Source organism: Oryctolagus cuniculus, chromosome 19 (genome assembly GCF_051225735.1).
Source record: "Oryctolagus cuniculus isolate XC-2025 breed Fujian yellow rabbit chromosome 19, ASM5122573v1, whole genome shotgun sequence".
Lineage (NCBI taxonomy): Eukaryota > Metazoa > Chordata > Mammalia > Lagomorpha > Leporidae > Oryctolagus > Oryctolagus cuniculus.
This window is the reverse complement of record NC_142885.1, coordinates 32,608,209-32,621,155: the sequence shown is the minus strand read 5'-3', so window position 1 is coordinate 32,621,155 and position 12,947 is coordinate 32,608,209. Positions and strand designations below refer to the sequence as shown.

Sequence of the window (12,947 nt, the reverse complement as noted above, 5' to 3'; positions counted from 1 at the left end):
GGAAGAACCAGCAGCAAACCCGGGGAGGGCCGAGCAGACGAAAGAACAGCGCAAGGTCCTGTGTTGCTCCTCCACGAAGAGGGGGAGCGACATAATGGTGCCGTGACTCGGATATGAAGCCTAGGCAGGGTTTAGTGTCGTTCCTCCACGAAGAGGGGGAGCGACATAATGGTGCCGTGACTCGGATATGAAGCCTAGGCAGGACTTAGTGTCGTTCCTCCACGAAGAGGGGGAGCGACATAATGGTGCCGTGACTCGGATAGGAAACCTAGGACGGATAGAAAACTTAGGAGGGAAGAAACGTGACTCGGATAGGAAACCTAGCTTGGATAGGAAACTTAGGACGGATATGAAACTTAGGAGGGAAGAAATGACTCGGATAGAAAACCTAGGACGGATAGGAAACCTAGCTCGGATAGCAAACTTAGGAGGGAAGAAACGGAAAGAACTGGGAAATTACCGGAGAGAGAGACTAGCAAACAGCCTAGGGAAAAGCCAGACGAAAGAGGTGCCGGAAGAAGCTATGGAAAGCCTAGGCATAGACTCGGATATGGACTGTGGGAAAGAAGTTAGGATTGAAAGCGAAAGTGAAAGCTTTCATAGACTCGGATGCGGACTATGGCGGGGAAGCTAGGAGATTGAAAGCAAAAGTGAAACCTGGAGGAGGCTTGGACTCGGATATGGACTGTGGGAAAGAAGTTAGGATTTAAAGTGAAAGCAAGAAGAAACTTAGACTTAGATACGGACTGCAGGTTGAAAGTGAAAGTGAAACCTAGAAGAAACTTAGACTCGGATACGGACTGTGGGGAGAAGCCAGGAGAAATGAGGGAGGAATATTGTTGGAAGAAAACTTAGGGAAACACACCGGGTAGAGAAAAATGTTAGGGAGGATGAAGCCGCGAGTGCAGGCCAAGCCATCTTGGAATTCTTCAAGTCACCCCGGGGAGCAAGAGGCGAAGATCTGGAACCAGAGGCAGAGACGTGGGCCGCCAGGATTCGCCAGGTTAGTCCGGGGAACTTGGACTGAATGCCGGTGGTGGCGGAAACATTCGCGGAAGCCGCCACGTGCAGAGAGAGCACGGGGCGTTGGCGCGAGGCCGTGGTGCGGGCGCGAAGTGCGTGGAGACCGCGGAGCGTGCGCGCAGAGCCGGGAACCCGCCGGCGGGGCGAGGCGCCGGGAAGCCGCGCAGAGCCGGGAACCCGCCGGCGGGGCGAGGCGCCGGGAAGCCGCGCAGAGCCGTGAAGCTGCCGCGGGGCGAGCCGCTGAGAAGCAGCCTCGGGGCGGAGCCCGCCGGCGGGGCAAGGCGCCGGGAAGCCGCGCTGAGCCGTGAAGCTGCCGGCAGGGCGAGGCACCGGGAAGCCGCAGGGATAAGAGAAACAGAAGTTTAGAAGTAAGATGAGAGAAATAGGAATGCTGGAAGATAGAAGTAAAATGGGAGAAATAGGAATGCCCGGAGATAGAGAAATAGAGAAATAGAAAGGCCTCCCTACAGCACTGCAATGTGAGAGCTTGGATTCGGTCTGCCCGATTAGTGAGGCGATGAGCACCTGGGCGGCTAGCAGCTTATGCGCCGCAGGTCACCGAAGACAGGCACGAATTAACATCAGTAAGGCTTCCCCACAATGTAACAATTAGAAGGCTTGGATTCGGTCTGCCTGATTTAAGGCGGTAAGCGCCAGCAAGCAGCTCGACCAAAGCATGAGCTGCAGGTCACCGAAGATAGGCACAAACCAACACTAATAAGTCTCCCCCACAATACGGCAATGAGAAGGCTTGGATTCGGTTTGCCTGATAGGTTTTGTAAGCCCCTGCGGGCAGAGCAGAGCATGTGCTGCAGGGCACCGAACACAGGCACGCATCAGCGCCTAAAAACCTCCTCACAATGGCGAAGAGAGGACCCGGATTCGGTTTTCCTGATTGATAGGACTTGTAAGAGCCTGTGGCAACTCTAGCAAGTAGAGTAGAGTGTGTGCCGCGGGACACCGAAGACAGGCGCGTATCAACGCCAAAAATAAAAAGAAAGGGGGATCTGTGGGGAGCAAACCGGACTAGACTGTTACTGGAATTAAGACTTATTCTATGCATCTGCTCTCCCACAATATGGCGCTGGGAGAGAAGTAAACAGCTTCCGCACAGCTGCCTCCAGTTCAACTAATTAACTGTAGGACTTGCTCCTGATTGGAGAGCAGCGTACTCGGCGTGTGGGCAGCCGAGTTGGGATTGGCGGAGGAGGACTATAAAGGAGGAGAGAAACGGCATGCACCGGGAACATCTATGGGGAACATCTAGCTGAAGGAACACCCGTGCAGCCCCCGAGAGACCCGGCCGGCGGTGTGCCGCTCCCCTGCGGAAGTGGGGAATGCGGCCAGGGGGAACTGCCCTTCCACGGAGGTGGAAGGGATAGTAGCCAACCCGGGAAGAACCAGCAGCAAACCCGGGGAGGGCCGAGCAGACGAAAGAACAGCGCAAGGTCCTGTGTTGCTCCTCCACGAAGAGGGGGAGCAACATAATGGTGCCGTGACTCGGATATGAAGCCTAGGCAGGGTTTAGTGTCGTTCCTCCACGAAGAGGGGGAGCGACACCTCCTCTCCTAGAGAAGAACATCAGCATGGATTTCAATAACTCTATTCCTCCCATTTTTTGTTTCCTGTCAAGATTATTTTGCATGAACATTTCAGTCTTGGTGACAGTGATTATGATGATGACTTATGTGTTTTTTTTCCCCCATCTGGAATGGTCAATGGAGAAAATATCCCTATGGAGAATCTTGAAAGCCTCATTATTCCAATATCACAAATATGAAAATTGAGACACAGAAAAGTGTGGTTTTCCCAAATTCACACAAAAACTCAGAAGTGAAGCCAAGAGTAGTACCCAGCTCATGTGCAACAAATCTAATGCAACCTGCACTGTCAAGCTCACACGGTGATTAGGTTGAGTAGTGTAATTACCTAAAGTACAGGGCAGTAAAATAGTGCCCCATTTACCAACCCAGTCACAGCAAATGGAGGAATTATGTGAGAGTCACCATATGGATGGTGCTCACACATTTCACAATCCTGTACTTTACCTTCTTATCCTGAATGCTCTATAAACAGGAGTTTGAGATAGAATTCGAATAAAACAAACAAACAAACAATCTCAAATTCTGGAGCCAGATAAAGACATAGGTGTTTAAATCCTGGGGTTAGAGTTTCCATCTGTGTCATGTTCATGTAAACTTTACCTCAATTGTTTCATAACACAGAAATAATATTCACAACATGAGGGGAAAGTGTATTAGAAATAAAGCACATGTAGCACATATGCTGTAAAATGATGCATGTAGTGATCCTTATGATTACTAAGCAGTAATAATATGTCAGTTCTCATCAAATATTTTTTAAAGATTTATTTATTTATTTGAAAGGCAGAGAGTTACAGAGAGACAGAGGCAGAGAGAGAGAGAGAAAGAGGAAGAGAGAGAGAGAGAGAGAGAGAGAGAGAGAGAGAGAGAGAGAGGTCTTCCATCTGCTATTTCACTCCCCAAATGGCAGCAATGGCCAGGGCTGAGCAAATCTAAAGCCAGGAGTCTGGATCTTCTGCGTCTCCCACATGGGTGCAGGGCCCAACAACTTGGGCCATCTTCCACTGCTTTCTCAGGCCATAGCAGAGAGCTGAATTGTAAGTGGAGTGACCAGGACTTGAACTGGCACCCATGTGGGATGTTGGCACTTCAGGTGGCGGCTTTACATGCTATGCCATAGTGCTGGCCCCTCACCACTGAACTTTAAATAAAATTTTTTTTTTTTTGACAGGCAGAGTGGACAGTGAGAGAGAGAGACAGAGAGAGAAAGGTCTTCCTTTTGCCGTTGGTTCACCCTCCAATGGCCGCCGCTGCAGCCGGCGCACCGCGCTGATCCTGGCAGGAGCCAGGAGCCAGGTGCTTTTCCTGGTCTCCCATGGGGTGCAGGGCCCAAGCACCTGGGCCATCCTCCACTGCACTCCCTGGCCATAGCAGAGAGCTGGCCTGGAAGAGGGGCAACCGGGACAGAATCCGGCGCCCCAACCGGGACTAGAACCCGGTGTGCCGGCGCCGCAAGGTGGAGGATTAGCCTATTGAGCCACGGCGCCGGCTAAAATTTTTACTATATTGTATTATTTTTGTCAAATGGACTAGTGTATAGATAGGTAATAAATGAGACATGATGTTAATTGAGCCCAGCAGTGAAATCAGTGACAATCCCTAGTTAAGAATCATCTCAATTTCAGTATTGAATTGTGTAAATGTCTAAGGAATTTATACTAACTTTTATGAATCATGTGATTTGAAGGTTACAGATATAAATATGTCTTTGGAAATTTGAGTTATTTCTCATCACATTCCCATTGGCACTGTGTATTCACAGAAATTGAGATTATTTCAAATATGAAAATGCAGAACATTCAAAATATATTTGGTGTAAAGAATGAAATATATTTGGTGGTGAAGCAGACCTGTCCCTATCAGATACAAAGATCTGGTATAAAATTACAGCAAGAATGAAAATATGATGTTCTCACAGGTAAAAACTGACCCAGGGACAGAACAGAGTAGAGCAGAAAGCTGTGCATATGAGGGGCCTTCAAAAGCTCACGGATGGGGCCAGTGCTGTTGTGCAGGGCACTGAGCCTCTGTTTGTAACACCAGCACCCCATGTGGAGCACCAGCCTGAATTCTGGCTGCTCTGCTTCAGATTCAACTCCCTTCTAATGCACCTGGGAGAGCAGCAGACAATGCCCTGAGTACTTACTCCCTGCCACCCACATGGGAGACCCAGATGTGGTTGTGGGCTCATCTGACTGTTTGGGGGAGTGAACCAACAGATGGAAGATTTTTCTCTTTCTCTGTTTTTCTCTCTCTGTCTCCATTAGCATAACTTTCAAATAAATAAAATAAATCTTGAAAAAAAAAACCCTCAGAAACCTCTTGGAACACAAGAAGTTATCATTTAATTCCATTTTCTGTGAGCTTTTTGAAGCCACTTTCTACATGGAAGCTTTATTTATGATGGAATTGAAACAGTGATCACTGAGAAAATGGTGACTTTTGTAAAAAGCTACCTAGAACAACTTGTTCTTTTTAAATATTTACTTATTTGAAAGAGTTACACAGAGAGAGGGGAGGGAGAGAGAGAGAGAGAGAGAGAGAGAGAGAGAGAGAGAGAGAGAGAGAGAGAAAGGTCTTCCATCCACTGGTTCACTTCCCAGTTGGTTGCAATGGCTGGAGCTGCACTGATTCAAAGCCAGGAGCCAGGAGCCAGGAGCTTCTTCCCAATCTTCTCCATGGGTACAGGGGCCCAAGGACTTGGGCCATCTTCTACTGCTTTTGCAGGCCACAGCAGAGAGCTGGATCAGAAGTGGAGCAGCCAGGTCTCAAACTGGCACCATATGGGATGCTGGTGCTTCAGGCCAGGGCGTTAACACACTGCACCACAGCACCAGCCCCAAGAATAACTTGTTATTCACACAGAATAAATGGAAGCAATTGCTTTCCTCTGTATACTAAAATCAATACTTCCTGGTTTGACAGGTTCAATTTGAAACGCAAACCTTAAACTCTTTGAAGATGTAGAATACATTTGTGGCCTCAGCAGAGAGTATCCTTCAATAGCTCTAACCATTAAAGAAACAGTGTGTAAATATAAATACATTAAGAGCTTCTGATCATCAACAAATACTCCAAGAAAAGGGGAGGGCACAAACAGAGAAGATAGTAGCTTCCATACAACTGAAGGTATTAAATTAGGACTCAGACATTTTAAAGTCCATAAAGAGTAAGATTAATTTTAAAAAGAATTCATATCAGATACATGGAGGTATTTCATAGAAGCACTACAGTGGGACATTATTTTTTAAAAAACAAAGTTAATTTATCTATGAGAAATGAGAGAGAGAGGCCTTCCATACACTGGCTCACTCCCCAAATGGCAGCACTTCCCAGGTGCAGCAGCAGGGAGTGAATTGGACACAGAGCAGCCAGGACTCCTGATGCTACAACATGGGACATGGACACCAACTCTGGATCCTAAACTCTTCAAAGATACTTGACTCCATTAGAAAACAGGAAAGGCAAGATAAAAGCACAGTAAGATAACATTTATTGTCATTGTGTTGTAAAAAAAAAAGTTGAACCTGGTAAATCCAAATGCTGGCAAAGATTTGGGTGAACTTGAACCTTTATGCCCTGGAATGAATAAGAAAACTAAACTGATACAACCTTGGGAAACATTTTTTTTTCACATTAGTGTGTTAAGACGAACATTCACATAACATTCAACCTATTGAAGCTCCTGGCTACGTATCCACATAGGTCCCATCACAGGTTTATCATGCAAGAGCAGAACCAAATACCTTGGAGACATCTTGAATGATAATCCCTTTCTTGTCTACTTCTCTTTATTATTGTGATTTTTAATTTTTAAATCCACAAAGCAAAAACTGGGAGGTAATACTACATGAATTCCCTTTGTTGTTAAATATGAAAGGTAATCATTTGTGTGCATCTTGTGAATGTTTATAAATTATTATCACGAACATGCAACCTGATTAAACTCAGGGTGGGATTATTTTTATATTTACTCCTCTTCCATGGTGTCTTCGTGTAAGCCTTTGAGAATCTGGTTCTCCTAGGTAGACCAAAAGGAGAAAGCACTTGAATTTAATGTTCTGTTTTGCTTCGTGTGTTTCCTTTCTTTGTCCAAGGTGAAAGTGTGGTTCCAGAACAGGAGGATGAAGTGGAAGAGGGTAAAATTGGGCCAGCTGGGCACTGCTGCCTGAGAAAAGGAACTGGTGAACGTGAAGAAAGGAACCCTGTTCCCTTCAGAGATATCAGGGATCGGTGCAGCCATGCTCCAGCAAACAGGGGACTCTCCGGACAATGAAGACAGCCACAACAGCGACCACAGCTCAGAGCATGCACACTTATGATCCACACAGTCAGGACCAACTCCATCCTCAGGAAAGAAGCACCGTGATGGCAAGTCTTACCCAACAGAGTTTTCACAGAGAGATGGCCATGGCCATGATTTTTAATATTATCAAATTCAGGCATCATGGGTCTGTTTTGCATGATTTATAGAGGATTTATACTAAGTGCCACTTATCAAAGATGCTTCCATGATGAAAATCAGAAGGTGAATTTTCTTTGAATAGTCAGAGATGTTTGGTTGTATGTATGACAGTGAGCAGGTATGTTTGCCTTTGCTTGTACTGAAAAATTAAATGGGTACCCAAGAACAAATTATGACACATTTCTACACGAGATGCCTCCAGAATGAAATCGTTGAAGATGAACTTGCTTTAAACTCTCAGCTGATGAAAATAGGCACTGATAATGCCAGCCAGGCCAGCTTCCTGCCTTTTTATGCATGTGTCATTCTGAGACAATCCATATGTGCTTACTTGTGTACAAGTAGAGAAACATACAGTAGATAGAGTCTGATATGACATATTCTTGTACCACAGACAAAACAAACATTATGTTGCATTTACTATCAACTGCTGCTAATAAGTTTTTATACAACTTACCTAGCTCCTCCTTGATTCGTCCTATCTTGTAGCTTGAAAAAAAAATAGGATCATAGGCAAATCAGTTACTTTGTGGAAAGAGCTTTGTTGTGGCAGACACTGTGATTTTATTTCTATAAAATTAAAGCTGTTATGAATATGACTTAATTAACAAGAAAATGTTTCTTCCTTCTTAGAAATGGTGTCAGACAAGGAGCAAAGCCAAATGGGCTCCCCAAGGGGATAGACAAAACAATTCTGAATGTCTTCAAATTAAATTCAGTAAAAACACATTATTTTTTAAGATGTGATGTATTCTTGCAGAACAACCATCTTTGTATTTTGTGAAAAATGTTTAATAAATGATCCTTTATAAATAATTTTGGTCTCCCCATTGTGATTTCATTAATTTCTATAGATTTTAATATTCATATCTAAGAGTGCCCCAGACTCAAGTGCTCTGTGCTAATTCAGATCAAGATCATTAATGAATCAGTTTTTCATTTGTAGATTTATTATGGCAAGAAAAAAAAGCAATCTTTGGGTGATCGAAGAGAATCTAAACATCATCATACAGTAAACCATTTTCTTAATTTGAAGAATATGGCAAATTAATGTTTTTGTGTGTTTTACAAAGCAAAGAGAAAAGATAACACTAACTGCCATGACAAATAAGTAAAGTAGTCATATATTTTAAAATTTATGTTTAACATATGTGAATCAATCCAATAGTTGTTTTAAAGTCACACCAACCAGAGTCCTTGAGCTAGCAAATCAGAATCTTCATTGGAATGGACACCACAGGTATCAGAAGACAATGATTATAGGCTGGCGCCACGGCTCAATAGGCTAATCCTCCACCTGTGGTGCCGGCACATGGGGTTCTAGTCCCAGTCGGAGTGCTGGTTCTGTCCCGGTTGTTCCTCTTCCTGTCCACCTCTCTGCTATGGCCCGGGAAGGCAGTGGAGGATGGCCCAAGTGCTTGGGCCCTGCACCTGCCTAGGAGACCAGGAGAAGCACCTGGATCCTGGCCATTGTGGGGGTGAACCAACGGCAAAAGGAAGACCTTTCTCTCTGTCTCTCTCTCTCACTGTCCACTCTGCCTGTCAAAAAAAAAAAAAAGTCAATGAGTGTATTAACTTAATACATTTCGTGTCATGTATGGTTGTACATGCATTGGATTCCTAAGACCTACTTACAACTATATCATGTTATTTTTTAACTGTTCCACATTTAACCAGAAGAATTTGGAAACATTACCATCATTCCTCCTTCCTCCATAGAAATAAACTGAAAAATAATTCATAAACATTTCCAAATTACTCATTATTTGATTTTATTTCAGAATTAGATTGACAAAAATATATTGATTCTATTCTAACTTAGTCTAGCAAGACATATATGAGTATTCAAGAAATACAGTAAATTATATTTTTGTATCATATTTTCTCTTTGTGAGATACATTTTATCACACTGGTAAACAATATATCTAATTTAATTTTGGGGAGAGCCTGTTCAAATTAAAGGTACAAAATATGCCTTTCTATCAATCACTTGAAGGAATTAAAATTATGCTTGTATTGAAGATATCTATTTCTTTTTGTAGAATAACTCTGCCTCTCAAAGAAAATAAATCTTAAAAAACAATTCTATAAAACTATTCAGTTAACATTTGAGGTAAGTGATACTTAGGTGAAAATATGATGTTTGCAATATAAATACAAACAACTGGCATAGTTATTATTTGAACCATCTGGGAAACAGTGTATTTTGCTGTCAGTCCCTTATGCTGCATTCTGTTTGTAAAAAGCAATTCAGAAATAGAAAGAAAGCCACAGAGAATTTAGCATGAGAGCGGTAGTCTAAACATTCCAAACCTGAAAACGTTTGAAGTCTGCAGAACTGATCTGCAAATGCTCTTGAGAAAGTGGTGTTTGTTGTGGTGGTTGTGGTTGTTTCCTGATTTCTTACCTAAAACTGGCCAGGAAAACTGAGTAATAATTCTCTCACGTGTACCTCAACGTTCACCCTTTGCCAAATAATGCTAACAGGCCTGGACAAAGGAACAAACGTGGTCCCAGAAAAAATAGATTGCTACATCAAGTTTTGAGAGCCTATAAAAATTCAATAAGAATTTTTGAAATAAATCTAATAATTCTCTATTTACATGTGTTTTCTCAATAATCTCATTTTGACATTTGATATGCTTAGATATAGATACATTTAAAAATTAAAAATAGTTTTTCTTGTATGCCTTATTTCCCACCTTTAGTAACTTTTTAAATTAAATCTGGCTTCAAACTGTGATCAAGAATTCCAGAAAATATTTTATTATATCATGGTTAGTAATTCCCCATTAGAATATTGTTTACTTTTTTAAAAATACAGTTTTCAGAAACAGTTCTTAAAACAAAATGAATTTTCAAAGATAATTATTGTCATATCCAGTTCCTGTTAGGGTCTTTATTTTGTATTTCTGCCCTTTTGGAAATGGTTCATTGAGATAAACATTCATTTCCTTTATTTAAAGACTAATCACATGATTTTGGAACACATTTTTGTAGAACTATTCAAGCATCCACTGCTTTTGCAAATGTGTAATACTGATGGTTGAAAATATTTTTACATCTTTTTTATGTTCAGTGTATATTGATATTGAAAATCCATCACTTATCTAACCTGATGAAACATGAAACTCAAAGTATTATTTTATTCAAGCTAATACTTCTAATTAAATAATTTGCTTGGCTTTCATTTTCTTTGTGAGAGCTCCATTTTCATTGGCTTTGCCAACATTGGAATTGGTAATTTTTGTGATCCTGGGCCTATGTAATGTAAGAGAGTGGTGTTTAAAAAGTAGTAAGCAGGAGCGAGCATTTGGCCAAGTGGTTAAGAATCCCCTTGAGACAACCTTGCTACAATGGAATGAGGGCTTCTGAGTGTTGATTCCATTTCTGTCTTCAACTTCCTGCTAATGCAGACGCTGGGAGGCAGCACAGGAGGGCTCAAGGAATTGGGTTCCTGCCACACACACACACAGAATTACTCTCTGCCTTTCAAATGGATACATGAAAAATAAAATATAGGAATATAAAACGTGGAGAAAGTTATGCCTAAAATTATCAGGCTTTAAAAACACACACCCTGTATATTCATTAGACAATCGGCTCCTAACACTGCTACACCTGCAGGTCCAATTGGGACTGTCAGATGGACCAACATCAGCGTGACCAGTGCCAGTCCTGCCGGCTCAAGAAGTGCTTCCAGGGGGGTTGTGCAGAAGGAGGGTGAGTGTCCCCCAGCCCCGCTGCAGCCTGGTGGGGGCGTGCGGTAGGTGGGTGAATGGCACCCCAGCCCCGCTGCCTGCGGAAGGAGGGTGAGCGGCCCCCATTCTCCCTGCAGTCGGCCGGTGGGGCCTGGGGTTGGCACCTGCTAACCACAAGACCAGGGCCATTGCACCCTGTACTGGCGCAGGAATCCAATTACAGCTGTGGCCAGGGCCCGGTCCCCCTGCCCAGGCCTGGCCACTGAGTCCTGAAGAAATACACAGACACACAAAGACACACACACATACATGCACACACATGCACAAACACACACGCACATACACACATTTATTTGGTTTCCGTTGCTCCCACCCCTGCCTCTGTTTGCTTAAGGCGGGAGCTGGGCAGCCTGAGCCCATGGGGACCCCACTCTTGTTCTCTCCCCTGGAGCCCCGGCCTGGCCCAGGGCAGACACAGTCCAAGCAGCACGGCCCTAAACTCCAATGCCCTGCAGTTTCTCCAGGCTCCACATGGGGAGGGGGGGCGGTGGTCTCGGGGTAGGGGTAGAGGGGGTTCCAGCCTCAGGATAAATGCGCACCCCATACCTGCTTTCTGTCTGCCGGTTCCTCCCAGGGTCTGACTCCAGTCTCTCACGCTTTTGAAGTCCTCCCCCCTCACTGGGTCTGTGAGGGAAGCTGATAAAGTCGGCACAGAACCCCTTGGAAAAGCCACTCCCTTCAGCTTGGGGGGTTCACCTGTGCCCCCTCTTCTCACGTGGCTGATCTGAAATCCCGCTGGCCCGGCCCTCAGGTTGGCGCGCCTACAGCCACGTGCTGCACCCCCCACCCCATGCACGGCTTCCCACCATCACAGCTCACAACCCCTTACTTTGCTTTGGAACCCAATGACTTCTCCAGGGACTTTCTTTGTCTTGTGCACTGTTGTGCCCCAGGGTCCCTGCATACAGTTGGCCCTCAGTAAATAGCCCATGGCTTCAGTTGCCACCAGGGTAGCTTTTCCTTCATGGCCAATACTGCTCTAAAGCAGATTTGTTAATTCGGAGGTTGGTGTTAAAGAGGGAGTTGTGGGTGGGATTTGAAGCCTATGCCCTAGCCTGGGCTGGAGGTGGAAGAGTTGGGGTGGGGGTTTGAAGAAGGGGGGGTGAGCAGGTGCAAAGGCCCTGGGGTAGGATGGGGGGAGTGGTGCAGGCGGGGCTTATAACCAGGGCAGCACTTTTGGGGCCCATTTGGCCACTCCTACTGGACAGCTGACTCCCACCCTTGCAGGACTCAGCCCCACCTCCAGCCCCGAGTCCCCTCCAGGGCTGGTAATGTGCCCTGCGTGAGGCCGGCCCAAGGCTGGAGCTCATGGATTTGATCAGGCCAGGTGGGCGGGCTCATTAAGGCTCCTTAATTTGCCCTGCCTGGCAGCCAGCCCTCCCTGCCTCGGTTTCCCTCCTCCCACCTCACCTGCTTGCTGAGGGCGAGGCCCCTGCTCCCAGTCCCACCTGGGGAAGACCCCAGGCTCCCTCCCAACCTGGGCTCTCCTGGAGCTGGGGTGGGGTGGGGACTCTGAGAGAGCCTAGCTCTGGCTGTCTTCTCCCTGCCCTTCTCTCTCTCCCTCCTACCGCCCCGCAGCGCTGCAGCGCGGCCATATCCCGCAATCGCTGCCCTGCAGCGCTGGCAGCCTCCTCTGGCAGCCCTCCTGGCTGGACGCTGGCGCGGTGGCGGACAGAGGCTTGTTCCTGGTGCAGCTGCGAACGCGGCAGGTGCGGGCGGCGGCTGCGCGGCACTGGGCATGGACCAGGTGAGAGCGCTGGCGGCGCGGCTGCTCTTAGCGCTGCCCCTGCCTGCACAGGGCGCCATCGCCGGCCGAGCACGCGTGGCCTTCCTGGACCAGGAGCAGGTGGAGGAGCTGGGCCGCCTTTGGGGGACTCGGTGGAGTCCGGTGCCTCAAAGTCATGGCGCTCTCGGCCTCCACGGGCGCTGAGAGGCTGCAGGAGCAGCGCAGGTGGCTCTCATGGAGTATTGCGCGCCCAGTACCCGTCCAAGCCTCAGCGCACCCGGCCCTGCGCGCGCTCCAGGCGCCCCTCATTGCACAGCTCCACTTCCTGCGCCTGGTGGGCAAGACGCCCACCGAGACGCTCACCCGG

At 46.2% G+C, this 12,947-nt stretch overlaps 1 long non-coding RNA gene across 1 annotated transcript; it reads right to left on the bottom strand.

Annotated features, from left to right (window-relative positions):
• Window positions 1-10,355: 10,355 nt before the first annotated feature.
• LOC149120468 (uncharacterized) lies at window positions 10,356-11,889 on the bottom strand. Its single transcript, XR_016225635.1, has 3 exons — window positions 11,684-11,889; window positions 11,401-11,478; window positions 10,356-10,550 (listed from the first exon to the last, which is right to left on the bottom strand). It is a non-coding gene; the product is annotated as an uncharacterized LOC149120468 (long non-coding RNA).
• Window positions 11,890-12,947: the final 1,058 nt, after the last annotated feature.